At 46.2% G+C, this 13,487-nt stretch overlaps 1 protein-coding gene and 1 pseudogene across 1 annotated transcript in view; both read right to left on the bottom strand.

Moving 5' to 3' along the window:
- LOC142590423 (neural cell adhesion molecule 2-like) overlaps positions 1-13,487 on the bottom strand; it is a 483,557-nt gene that overhangs the window by 168,160 nt on the left and 301,910 nt on the right. The window lies entirely within an intron of this gene.
- LOC142567997 (U2 spliceosomal RNA) lies at positions 1,958-2,131 on the bottom strand (annotated as a pseudogene).

The following is a 13,487-nucleotide window of genomic DNA, read 5'->3' as shown; positions in this document are numbered from 1 at the left end:
CTGTTTGCGGTGCGCATTAGCGTTTCATATTACATGATAGTAATAATATATAATGACCTAAATAAAATTTCGTCTTGGTGTGATACGTGGCTTATGAAACTAAACATTAACAAATTAGTTCTCTGACGACGCAAACGTGGATTGACCATTCTGTTTCGTCATTCCTTTTATGTCCTTGCAATTCTTCTAACTGCAAACCCTTCTGGAGAGGGTAGCCATATATGCATGTTTGCGCGCGTTAGTATTTCTCGCTGGCCTGTTAATAGCATTGCCGCGGCGACACAGAGCTTATAGTGCCCTCCATGTAACATGTGGAGCATAGTAGGAGAATAGTCCCTGAAGAGAGCGAATGATGCCCTTCTGCTCGAAGCTTGAGCAATGGTGAACCGTTCTATCCTCGGCTGGGGATAATGCTGACAAGTAAACACTACATGGGAGATACCGTCACATGGTTCACCACAGCCACGTGATGGTGATCGAGCGCTAGTGGAAAGTTTCCCCAAAATGTGCTGCATGCCTTGTGTGAATACAGGATTAATGCACATGTCGCCGTGCTCATAGGCCCGTTCTTTTTTTTTATTATTATTTCGTCTGCCATCTGCCAGGTAGTTTCCAGATAATCTAATACTATTGGCTACCTACTGGAATCGTGTAAATATGGCGGGGATGTTGATGTAGAGAAACTGTCGGCCACTTATACACAATGCGTTGGCGTCAAGTGTACAAGAGACTTGGAAGCATGTCAGGATCATATTAATTCATAAGAACGACCAATTGTTACGCAATTATGTACGTATTGTAGGGGCGCAGTAAAGTAAAACTATTCCATACTGTTACAGTGAAGCAGTCTATGGCTGGGGATCGCAGAGATTTCTTCGTGGCGTAACTTCGACAGAAAACTATCATCATCAATTGCTCATACCGCCAAATGCAATGGCTCATACCCCCTACAAGCACTCAGCAAAGTGAAGCGAACAGTACATACATTCTTTGTAATCGCGCATACAACATACAGAACAGCATGCGTTTCAATAAAGAACAAGCTCAAAACATGCATCCAAGCTACATAATTGATGATAAGGTGCTCCTGCACCTATATGCAGTGCGAAGCGCGTAGTGCCCCTGCATACATTTCCCGGTAAAGATTACTGTTGCACAAGCTGCCACGGGCGACGGCAGCTTGACTGTAGCATACGAAGCAGGGAGTGACATAACTACAGTTTTGTACGTGAAGGAAGAACTCCCGTAGCAACTGACTTTTGTTGTGACAGTTCTATGGGTTGGCCGTGTATAGTGAGGACTCCTGAAGAACAGCGTGCATACAAGATGCGTCGAATTTCTCTTATTCATGGTTAACTCTTTGTAGGTGCACGAAGTAGTGGGGCCAGCCAAGTCGCAGGCCATCGAAACATCTTACGCTAATAATTAAGTAAAGTGCATGTCAGTGTCTCCACGTGAATAATTTCAACCTGCGTCGCAATAGGCAATCGTTCTGGTTGTCGTTTACAGTTTCACTGTCCAATCACCTTCACAGCGTGGATTGGAGACAACTTTGTTTTTATTCCATTTATACAATGAGACTTCTACGATTGGTCAGAAAATTTTTCGGGCTACCCCGCTTCTCCTGTCTGTCACGCGACGTCACGAAAACTGCGAGAACTCCTCATCGGATATGTTCTGTGCAGACTGATTATGCACGATTAGCCCGGACAAAAGCAAGATATTTATTTCTTATTTAACACCTTTTTTTGCCATTAGCTCTCCGCTATTGGTCAAAATGTATTCGAGCTGCGCCTTATTCGCCTGTCTCTCACGCGACATCACAAACCGCGACAACCCACCCCGTGAAAGTGACGCGAACGGATTAAAGATGCATTCATAAGCCAAACAAAACTGAACTGTTTTACAGAGAAGCTGTATATGCCTAGCTTCCAGCAGATCGACGTACGTAGACCAAAAACCGTGGGACGATCCCAAAAATAGTGCAATACTGGGCCGACCCGCCGTGGAAGTGATGCGGGCTTACTCCACCGACTTGCAAAAATAAGTTTAGTGTCTTGGCTTCAAGTACAACCCGTACAGGTATTAGGCTGATAAGAACAGATACTACACTTTGACCCGCGTCGGCCATGTCTATGTTTGTACCACCCTCTCTTTGTCGGCGTTCCAAACGCTTGCGTGTCTCCTTTCCTTCCTCTCTCCCGTGGTGGCGGTGCCATCGAAACGTCACGCGTGTCGAGTATCCTCCGGTTCCTCGGGGCGGCGGTCCCGTCGTCCACGCGAATGTATATAAAGATCACGGTAAATGAGTCCATATATATGTTCAAAATTCTGTGTCGCCTCTGTGTCGTATGCTAAACAGCTTCCTCTGGTGATCCACCTTCATAGAGTGTAATGACTCATGATTTTTTGGAATAGTCGTAGACTGCCCCTTACAAAAGGAACAGAAGCCTATCGATCGGTCTGGCGCTGGCTGCTCGGATCTTCTCGAAAGAACGGAATCATTTGCATATTATAAAGAAAAAATACGTGTTAGTATAACGTTTTCGCGACCATTCGACACCATGCGACATCACTCTTACAGCTCTTCTTCGATGAGTATCTGTTTTAGCGGCATTCGTAACCTTCCGTTGCACGCCGCCGCGACTTTCGACAAGCCACAGCAAGCTAAGCAAGGGGAAGTGGGCCAATCCCAGACGCTGGCACCACCCTCCTCATCCGATTATCTACTTTCACTGCGCTCGCTCGGCCCCATCAAAACCCTCTCCACTTCGGCGTGTTCCTCGCCTCTTGTTGGTCAATTAGATAGGAAAAAATTGTCAAAGTAGGCAATGCTATTTGCTTTGAAATCAAACACAGGTGACCTACTATAAACGAGGAGGATGTTTGATTGGTTGGTTAAACAATGCTGAGGGCCACCGTCTGATGCCTACGTCAGCGGTTCGCACATTTTATGTCATGATTGGAATAAAAAATATACTTGAATAGTTTTACGTTGTAAGGCCCTAGATCTAACTCTTAGTCGATCAAATGCCCCTCTATTAAGCTCAGGATTTTCAATTCAACTGAGTTATCAGCCCAAAGGGAATATGTGTAGGCGAGTTGGAGTTATTAACGCGCACGATTCCATTAATCTCAGTAGGTATGAGCCCAACATTTCGTGAGTATGTGATTCCGTGAGCATGCATTAGTGAACATGCCTGAATCTGATTTTGATGAGTCTGAGTCCGATGAGTGTGGCTCGGCTTAATTTTAGTGAGTCTGATTCGTGGAGAGCCTGGCTTCGCTACGCTTCTGGCGAGTCTGAGTGCGAGTGAGTCCAGCTACACTCATATAAGTCAAATGATAAACATAATTATTTGGTTGAGTTTTAGCAAATTCTATTTATTTTTACGACTTATGCTTCCAACTACTGTTCTTTTATGTGTAACATAAGCATTGAATACTCTGCTCCTACTTTACCTCCATACTTTTTGAAAGCATTGTCCCCTTTCCTTTTTATAGATATGAATATAAAAGAAAAGTTGGCGCATTTAAATGTGTCCAGTTACCCGTCATACCAAATAAATCGATCACATTCTTCTATTTTAAGTACATTACTGTTTTCGTATCGTTGTCTGTGTTCCTATAGCTTGCGCTTCTTGGCAAAGTATCAGTATGAATTTTTACATATTCTATCATGGGGCATGCAGTTCTTCATCGTTATTTCTGTCACAGTTATTGTAACGTTGTTATTTGCAAATTAGCATAACCCTACACTGTATGCATTTATTCTGAGGAAATCCCAATGCCACGATTGTTAACATAACGCATATTGTCGCAAACCTGGGGCTGAATTCACGAAGATTTTCTTTCGTGCTCGTTGTATGCCATTGGCCGATTGCGTTGGTTAACAATATGCCCAGCATAAGTATTCCCTGAAATGTTCTCTTACAAATTATTCTAGCGTAAGAGCTTTCTTTGAATGAAGGTCCTGTTCTATAAATCACGGATACTATATTGAGCTGATCTCGACCGAGAATTTCCGCTGCGGCCGAGAGCTTCCAGTTCAAGAAACACTGTCATGCCCCAGTCTTGTCGAGCAATTCAAAGCGGGCAGCAACAACTGCTTCGAAATGGACTTATGGTCTTAGCATTTCAACGGCCTTTCTGTGAATCGTGAGCGTGAGGGACTCCTGATAAATTTAACGTCTCTGCATGACCTTTTGAATGGGCCGTCGTCTCTGTGTGAGCCTTGCTTATTTTATGAGCCGTTTAAGCGAAGACCCCTCTTTCTTCTCTAAAGCCCGCTTCTGACTTACCACTTTAGTGTTTATCCTTTAAAATTACGTTTTCCCGTTTTCGCCTTAAGTCCCATGGTAAGGCAAAACACCTCGCCCCGCGGTGGCGAGGTACGAATGAGTGGCATAACCGCGTGGGCTCCCGAAGAATGCCTGGCTGTGTGAACCATTTTCGTAATTGAAAACCGTGATGAGAGAGCGGGGCATGCAGCCCGGCCAACGAGCAAAGGACGAAGGCTCAATACTTTTTCATCACTCCAAAGCCACGCAATACTCTTCCTTGTGTTGAGGTGCTACTCTCTGGGGCCAAAAACGGGCGGGAAAGGCGAGTTATCGAAGCTGCATATTTTCTTCTTCAGCAAGCCTTAAGAAATATTGAATCATGAATTACTAAACTGCCATAACACCAAAATATTATATTAAAATAATGAATTATTGAGTTAATAAGTAATGGAAGTTAGTATAAGGGTGTTTCAGCATGCACTTTCACATTTTTTTTTCGAAAAATTGCCGCTGGCAGATAGCACAATTCTAGTCCTTGAGCTGGTCTACTCGGAGAGGCGCACAATACTTGCACAACAAATTGAAATGCATAATCTAATAATTGACAAAACTACCTAATTAAGTTTTTAACTAATTACCTTTTCGCACCTACTGCAATTTACAAATTTTAGCGGGTGAAACTGCAAGGCATACCCACTTGAAATGAACTATGTGGATGATACCATTGACGAGATATCCGCCGTCAAAGGTGCGCTAAAAATGCACTGTCGTTCCACTTACTTTTTTAACAAAACGTTGTTATATGCATTGAAGCATAAAAATAACTGGAACGTCAATGCATTTCTCCGCAAAGTTCGGGAATCATTATCTCGAAACTGGTGTCATCCTAAGATTTCGTTTCAAGTGGATCCGCCTTGCGAACTCCCCGGCTAGAATTTGTAAATTGCAATGCATGCCATAAGGTAAGTAGTTAGAAACTTAATTAGTAAACTTTTGTTCATTATAAAGTAGCCCTTTCAATGGTAGCGTAGCCACTGGATTTGGCCAGGCGACGCTAAAGCCCTATGACGACGTCGAGAGCTGAGGCGTGAATGTGGAAGTCGCTTCTTTAAGCGTCATTCGTGCTTGCGTTCATTTTGGCACACCAACCCAAGCCCTCTGCAAGCCTGGCAAATTTGCGTCTCTAACATGCAAACTGCAAATATAGCTCTAATTGTTATTGTTATTTTCTTATTTTCTGCCCAAGTTATAACGTGTTACACCATGCATCACAGAAGATGTGGCGACCACGTATAGAATGCCCACACTTTGTATTTCCGTATGGGGCAATCGTCACTGCGTAGTCAATAAATTTGCACAGCTAAGGCTCGCGTATTTGAACAGAAACCTTACAAACATAAGAGCACCTAATATTGAACTTTTTTGTGTGTGTGGCATGAACGCGGGAAGCCATGCTCGCGGCCTCAGACTGGCAGGACCAGCGCAAGCTGGTGAACCAGGCCAGGGAAGTAGCAAAGTCCAATAGCTACCAGGACTGAGAAGGCCACCCACTTTGGATGAAGAAAGAAGCGCCTTTCTCATTGGTTCGGATCATTAAACGTTTATTCTATCTCTCTTTGGTGGCGTGAAACTGCGCGCACTATAACTCAGGGGCAGCAAGAGAACCGAACGCGTCGGTGCCAATTGCCTGGGCGCCTCAATAGCTTGTGCTACAGAATCCAATTTCAGTCATGTAAACGTAAGTCGTATATAAATTGAGATGTAAATAAGGGAAAGAAAGAAATACTTCTTTTTTGTTATTCGACAATGGGGCTAACGAGGAGTGAAATAGCTAGAGCGGAAACCTCGCGCGCTTTATCGTACTTATGTTTATCTTAGAAAGAACTTCGCGCAGGTTTCTCCGGCTTTACTTCGCAACATCAGACGCATACGCTGAATTGGTCGGGAGGCGATCGCTCCGAAAATGCGTACCGCCTGACTTCATTACCTATGTTCTCTTTATGAATGGCGCTGCAGCGCCGATACTGCAGAAAGGCGGGGACATGACGGCGCTCGTGTGGCGGCGGCGACTGCGCGGACAGCAGAGGCGGAGAGGGGAAGGCGAACGAGCGGCGTGCGTCTCTGTGATTCCCGTTCTTGCTTAATAGCCATAGGAAGCCGCCGTTTATCTCAAACCGACGTTCCGAGAATTTCTTTCCTTTTTCGTTGTTCATAGAAGCTGGAGGAAGGAAAGGAAGAGGGCGAGGAGGAAAAGCGGGACAAGAATTTTTGCATAGCCATTATACACGCGCCGAACCGCGCACAGCAGATCGAGAAGCAACAGCGCTCCTTGAGCGCGCTCATTTTTTCCCTTCCCCTGGGAAGCTTGCTTCACCGTGAGTGGCGTGTGCGACGGTGCGGTAACGTGCCGTGTGCAGGGTCCCTTAGCAAGTTCTTTCTAAACGCCCGCAATCTTGCATCCCGGCGCATATTTAAACAAGATTAGGAACGCTCACTGCCAGTTTCTAATTAAGATGTTCCGAGGTGGACTTGCAAATGCATAACCTCTCTCCCCGCAGAACAAAGCAAAAGGCCCGGGGAACAACTCCGAAGAGTCGAAGAAAATTATATCCACTGCCCCCACCTCCCCCCCCCCCACTCCCCAGCCGTTTTTTCTCAAATCTGCCGCACACAATGTAAAGCTGCCCCACCTCCCACCAGCTACCTCCCGCACGCTTATTTCCATGTTCTTGTTTTCTCTCACCGTCTCTCTCCCTATGCGGTCTTTGTGCACAGTCATCGGCTCTCGCGCTCCGAGTTCCGTGCAATCTCGCCCTCCGCCAATCACCATTTGCCGCAAAGCCGGTGAATAGGAGAGCGGAACACGTCGCTTGGTGGCCTGCTCCGCTTCTCTACGTTTCCGTACGCGCACGTTCGTCGTCAGGGCGGAAAATTTAATTAGGAGAGTTTGCCTCAGAAAAGAAAAAAGGAGTTAGACCGAAGAAATAGAAAGGAGGAGACCCATTCTTTCCCACTCGCAGCCCTGCGTTCACTGCTCGCGATAATTCGCATGCGGACTATTCTACACTTTAATTTAATGGCGTCCATTCGTGGCGTGTTAGGCGATATGCTTTGCGGCGCTGGCGCCAGATATTACTATCGTACGTGTATGTAAAGCGAACGACGTCGGCTCCTTCCGTGAGTCTGGCTCTGGTACTTAAGAGAGCGGCAACCACTAAGAACTCACGCGGAACTTACGAAACGTTACAGTTCACGCAGGCTGGACCGGCACGCGCCCGCGAACAGGCAGAGCTCAGTTGCGATTGCGGACGCGTAAGCCGGCAGGTTTAAGCAAGCCAGTCGCGTGCAACGAAGAACGGCCGGCCCTTTCTCTTGCGCAGCGCAAAGCTTAGGACGCCACTCGATTGAAGTGAACGCGCGGTTGTTCTCAAGGGCCAGAAAGAGGTAACGCCAGAGAGGTCGCCTCAATTAACGACAGCACGCCGAGATGGCCCTCCTCGGTGGCCAGAGCGAGCGAGAGAGAATGATCAGTGGTGCGCGGCCGACTTGTAGCATACCTTCTGCGGGGGGCTTTCACCGCCCAAAACTTTGCGTGTGGACACGCGTATTTCCGGGAAGGCCGAGTCGACCGTTTTCTCGAGCTGCCCGGCAGAGTGTATGAGCTGAAGCAGTTTAGCGTATAATTACCGGAACCACGAGCGCTGAATAAACGGGCAAGTGCACGGCGGGGAACAGCTTTTTTCACCACGCGGCACATTTTTTCGCGTACGCGGGACATTTTGGGCATAGGCCTGCGCTTTGTTGAGATTGCACCTTCGCGTGAGTGTGCCACCATCGGTCGAACAACCACTGAAATGCTTTCTGTTTCATTGTTTTGCAAAGCAGCTCGTATTTTTCACATTGTTATAAAACGAAGCGTCTTCCAACCAATCGAGCTTATGAAACTTGGTTTTCCATTTCCATTTCATTGCTTTCTTGTTTCGTTCCCTACCCGCCGTGGTTGCTCAGTGGCTATGGTGTTGGGCTGCTGAGCACGAGGTCGCGGGATCGAATCCCGGCCACGGCGGCCGCATTTCGATGGGGGCGAAATCCGAAAACACCCGTGTGCTTAGATTTAGGTGCACGTTAAAGAACCCCAGGTGGTCAAAATTTCCGGAGTCCTCCACTACGGCGTGCCTCATAATCAGGAAGTGGTTTTGGCACGTAAAACCCCAAATATTATTAATGTTTCGTTCCCCGTTTTTTTCGGCCTGTATTCTCTCTTTACAGTAAATATTGAAAAATAAATAAACAGAAAAACAGACTTGGCAGCCCATGTTCTTTGGCAGTTCTCCATACGAACATGCAAGCAACGAAAAAGTATGCGTTATCTTTGAAGATTGACAAAAAATCTTGCTAGCCATATGTAAGCAGTCATTTTCTACGGTACAATAACTAAATATTATTATGCCGCTAGCACCCCTCCAGCCACCCTGTTCGTGTTTTCATTCGCTCATGTTTTTAAATTTAGGTTGGTTCTACCTTACTAATAGAGAGAAAGAGAAGGCAAATAGGATTGCATCACATGTACTACAAATTTTATTAATTTAATCAGGCATAATCGGTAGCTCATTACCATAACTTTAGAGTTAGTCATCTAAAAGAGAACAGACAGTCCATGCTTCTCAAGCCTCATATAATTTTATATTTACTGACAAGGGCGTGCCGCAGGGCTCGATGCTCAATTGACTCGTTTTTAATTTATAATAATGATCTTCCTAAACCCATAACAAGCTGTGAAGGTTTTTTGTAAAGTGATGGCATTACTATTCTCGCTATTGAGTGATGTATTGTTTCTGCATCTGAAAAAAAAAAGCAAATGCTTAATAGCGGTTTTAAAGTAGTACTCTAAAGCTACGGTTTGCAAATTAAACCAATCAACGTCACGTGGTAGTGACGGTGAAGAAAGCAGCGAAACTGGGAATGACGAAACTAGCGTCTTATAGGGCGAACTTGTGCCATCAAACACAGACTACACTCAGAGAACGGCGACAGCGGTGAAAACAGTTGGCGTTGGTCGAAAATCTGATCATCGGATAAAGCGCATCGCCTTTTATATATCAATCATCGAAGGTTCCAGAGTAATCGCTGGTGCCCGCGTGTCTTCCAGAAAGTTCTACACCAATCGCGCCGGGCATACATGAAATCAGAATAAACAAGGTTCGGTGACAACAGACAGCGGATAGAACCATAGATGACATTCGAGAAACTTCTGATACATGCAGGCGCGTCCTGCGCTGTGCGATAACATTTGTTAGGCGGTGAAACGTAGTCACTCGGTAAAGATAAACACGTGTCAATAACCCCTCTTAAAAAACCCAAACACGGTCGCCGGGCTAGTACTTGACGTAGCGTCGTCGAAGGTTGTAGTGTCGGCTGTCGGTCCTCTGCTGGTTCTTGATCCGCATGCGGACGAGCTGTGGGGCTTCTTCGGCTCCCTAGAGATAGGCGGAGACGTCAATATTCTCTTCATCGCAGACGTGCGGCAGCATGGCATCGAGAGCTGTCATCGGGTTCCTGCCGTAAACCAGCTTGAACGGTGTGCTCTGTGTTGTTTGTTGCCCCGCCGTGTTGCTAGCGAACGTTACGTGCGGCAGGACGGCATCCCATGTCTTGTGCTCGACGTCGACGTACATTGCTAGCATGTCGACGAGGGTCTTGTTCCGGCGCTCCATGATACCATTCGTCTGCAGGTAGGCAGTTGTCCTCCTGTGGCTTGTCTCGCTGTATTGCAGAATGGCTTGGGTTAGCTCTGCTGTAAACGCCATACCTCTGTCGGTGATCAGGACTTTTGCGGCATCATGTCGCAGCAGGATGTTCTCGACGAAAAATTTCGCCACTTCGGCTGCGCTACCTTTCGGCAGAGCTTTAGTTTCAGCGAAGCTTGTGAGGTAATCCGTCGCCACGACGATCCACTTATTTCCGGATGTTGACGTCGGAAACGGTCCCAGCAAATCTATCCCGATCTGCCGAAAATGTCGGGAAGGAGGCTTGATCGGCTGTAGTAATCCCGCAGGCCTTGTCGGTGCTGTCTTGCGTTGCCGACAGTCTCGGCATGTCTTGACGTAACGGGCGATGTCGGCGGTCAGGCGCAGCCAATAATACCTTTCTTGTATCCTCGATAGTGTTTGGGAGAATCCGAGGTGTCCAGTGGTTGGATCGTCATGTAGGGCGTGCAGTACTTCTGGACGCAGCGCCGACGGAACAACAAGAAGGTAGTTGGCGCGGACTGGTGAGAAGTTCTTCTTCACGAGTAGGTTGTTTCGAAGCGCGAACGAAGACAATCCGCGCCTAAATGACCTAGGGATAACGTCGGTATTCCCTTCTAAATACTCGACGAGGTCTTTTAGCTCCAGGTCTGCTCTTTGCTGTTCAAAGAAGTCTTCTGCGTCTATTATTCCTACAAACGCGTCGTCATCCTCGTCGTCTTGCGGCGATGGGTCAATGGGGGCGCGGGATAGGCAATCGGCATCAGAGTGTTTTGGTCCGGACTTGTAGATTGCATTGATGACATAGTCTTGCAGTCTGAGGCTGCTCCGCACTAGGCGTCGTGAAGGGTCCTTTAAGTTCGCTAGCCAACACAACACGTGATGGTCGCTGAGGACTTTCAACGGCCTGCCATATAAGCAAGGGCGGAATTTCGCTGCAGCCTGAATCATGGCGAGACATTCCTTCTTGGTCGCAGTATAATTGCCTTCCACTTTTGACAGCGACCATCTAGCGTTAGCTATCACCTGTTCATCTCCGTCTTTGCTCTGGACTAGGATGGCGCCGAGGCCTAGGCTACTGGAGTCAGTGTGGATTTCGGTATCCGCGTCCTCGTCGAAGTGCGAGTGCATGCGTCTTTTGAGTTCCTGAAATGCATCGGCCTGCGGCGTTTCCAACTTGAACTCTACATCACATTTGGTTACACGTGTCAGCAGCTCAGCGATACATGAAAAGTCCTTGACAAAGCGCCTGTAGTAGTAGGCACACATGCCAAGGAATCTACGCACTACCTTCTTGTCGATGAGCTGCGAGAACTTTGCATTACAGCTGTCTTCTGCGTTTCAGGGCAGACTTCAGATTTGCTGATGACGTGGCCTAGGAACAGAAGCTCACTCTGGGATGGGGGAAGTGAGGGGCTACGTAACAGGTTCTGGACGATGTTTTTGAATCTGTATACAATTTCTTTTAAGCTAGAAAACGTTTACTATATTAATCTCTTCCTTTACTGTCACTAATGCCAGAGTCCTTTAATATAGCGATTACTGGTCACAAGACTTCACGCTAAGTTCACTATAAGGACGGCAGTTGCCGCTAGGGACGCCACTGCAGACAGGCAGGATCTCCTACAGGCGTCGGTAGCGGTACAAGGATGATAGATAGGTTTTGAGGAAAGGAAAAATATTAAACAGATGTATTGCTAGAATGCGCGAATGTAAAGCATGTATGGCATACCTGAGTAACTCAAGCAGGCTAGGTGACTATTTGTCACCGTAATGATCGTAATGATGCTTACGAAAAGGGTTCTACTTAAATTGAGGACGACGCAACGAGCTATGGAAAGAAGAATGACGGGTGTAACGTTAAGGGGGGGGGGGATAGGAAGAGAGCATATTGGGTGAGGGCTCAAACGCGAGTTAATGACATCTTAGTTGAAATCAAGAAAAAGAAATGGGGGGGGGGGCATGGACAGGGCATGTAATGAGGAGGGAAGATAACCGATGGTCATTAAGAGTTACGGACTGGATTACCAGAGAAGGCAAGCGTAGCAGGGGACGGCAGAAAGTTAGGTGGGCGGATGAGATTAAGAAGTTTGCAGGGACGACATGGCTACAATTAGCACATGACCGGGGTAGTTGGAGAAGTATAGGAGAGGCCTTTGCCCTCCAGTGGGCGTAGCCAGGCTGATGATGATAATAACAGAAACGCGAATATGTAGACACGTAGTGGCAACACGTGTCAAATATGCTTCAAGATGAGCAGCCAAATGATCATATTCTGACCTGTGACATCATCATGACCGTAAATTATCATCATCATAAGTCAAAGGAAGCAAAGATTAAAGGTGAAAGTGAACGCTGGTCGTCAGAAATGCGCGACAAAAAGAAGGCGACACCTATAATATATTGAAACCACATTGACTTTTTAGACAGGAAGTCAGAAACAATACACAAACATGTCGTAGACGAATATCGAAACAAATTGGAAGTGAACCTGGTGTTAGATTACATACACAAGTAACAGCCGAATCATTTCAAGGCAATGACTAGGTGGTTTATGAGAAAAAAGTATAGCATTAAGAGAACCAGATGGAGAAGGAGCTGGTCCTGAAAAATTGCAACTGGAAGAAAGCTGAAGACAAAATTCCTAAGCGCACAACCACAGGGTTAGACCTGGCTCCCGTTAAGCTGATTAATCATCTAGGACAAAAAAGCAAGGAAGTTACGTTGAAAGCAGTAGAAAAAAAGCTTACAAAATAGTAAAATACAGGACATCTGGAGACAAAGTAGAATGAATTTAATTTATGAAGGTAAGGGCGTAAAAGATACGATTCCCTCATACACACTGTTGACAATTAAATCGGTAATATACAGGTTAGCATTGCGGGCGTATAAGTTAAAACTGCAAGCATGTGCGGAACATAAAGGCATATTGGGCGAACTAGAGAATGGATTCAGAATCGGTAAGCGTCTGGATGATAACACAATTTATTCTTACTCAGTGTATTGAAATATCCAGAGAAGAAAAGAGACCGTTATATGTGGCTTTTTTGGACATTACAATGTATGACAATGTGCACTGCAGCATTTGATGGGATATTTTGGAAAGGGAATGCTTAGGTACCGACTGTATACAGCTTTTGGAGGAGATTTAGATAAAAAAAATACCGTTTGCGTTAAATGGGAAAGGAGGAGGAGCGAGGAGAAAGTTGATATCACGAAGGGACTGAGACAGAGGTGCCCTTTATCCCCGTTGCTTTTTCTGATATACATCGCAAGGATGCAGAGGGCGCTATAAAGAATCAATATCAGGTTTAATCTCTCCTACGAACAGGTGGGCACAATAGGAGAGTCGCAGCTTTCAGGTTTGTATTATGTGGAAGTTATTATGTTGCTTGGTAACAAGCAAAATGATATATATGCACCGTCTGGCTGTGTGTGGAAAGGAAGATGAGAATTT

The sequence above is a fragment of the Dermacentor variabilis genome, chromosome 1, assembly GCF_050947875.1.
Source record: "Dermacentor variabilis isolate Ectoservices chromosome 1, ASM5094787v1, whole genome shotgun sequence".
In the NCBI taxonomy this organism is placed as follows: domain Eukaryota; kingdom Metazoa; phylum Arthropoda; class Arachnida; order Ixodida; family Ixodidae; genus Dermacentor; species Dermacentor variabilis.
The sequence above is the reverse complement of the archived record's forward strand: the minus strand, read 5'-3'. Positions and strand labels throughout refer to the sequence as shown.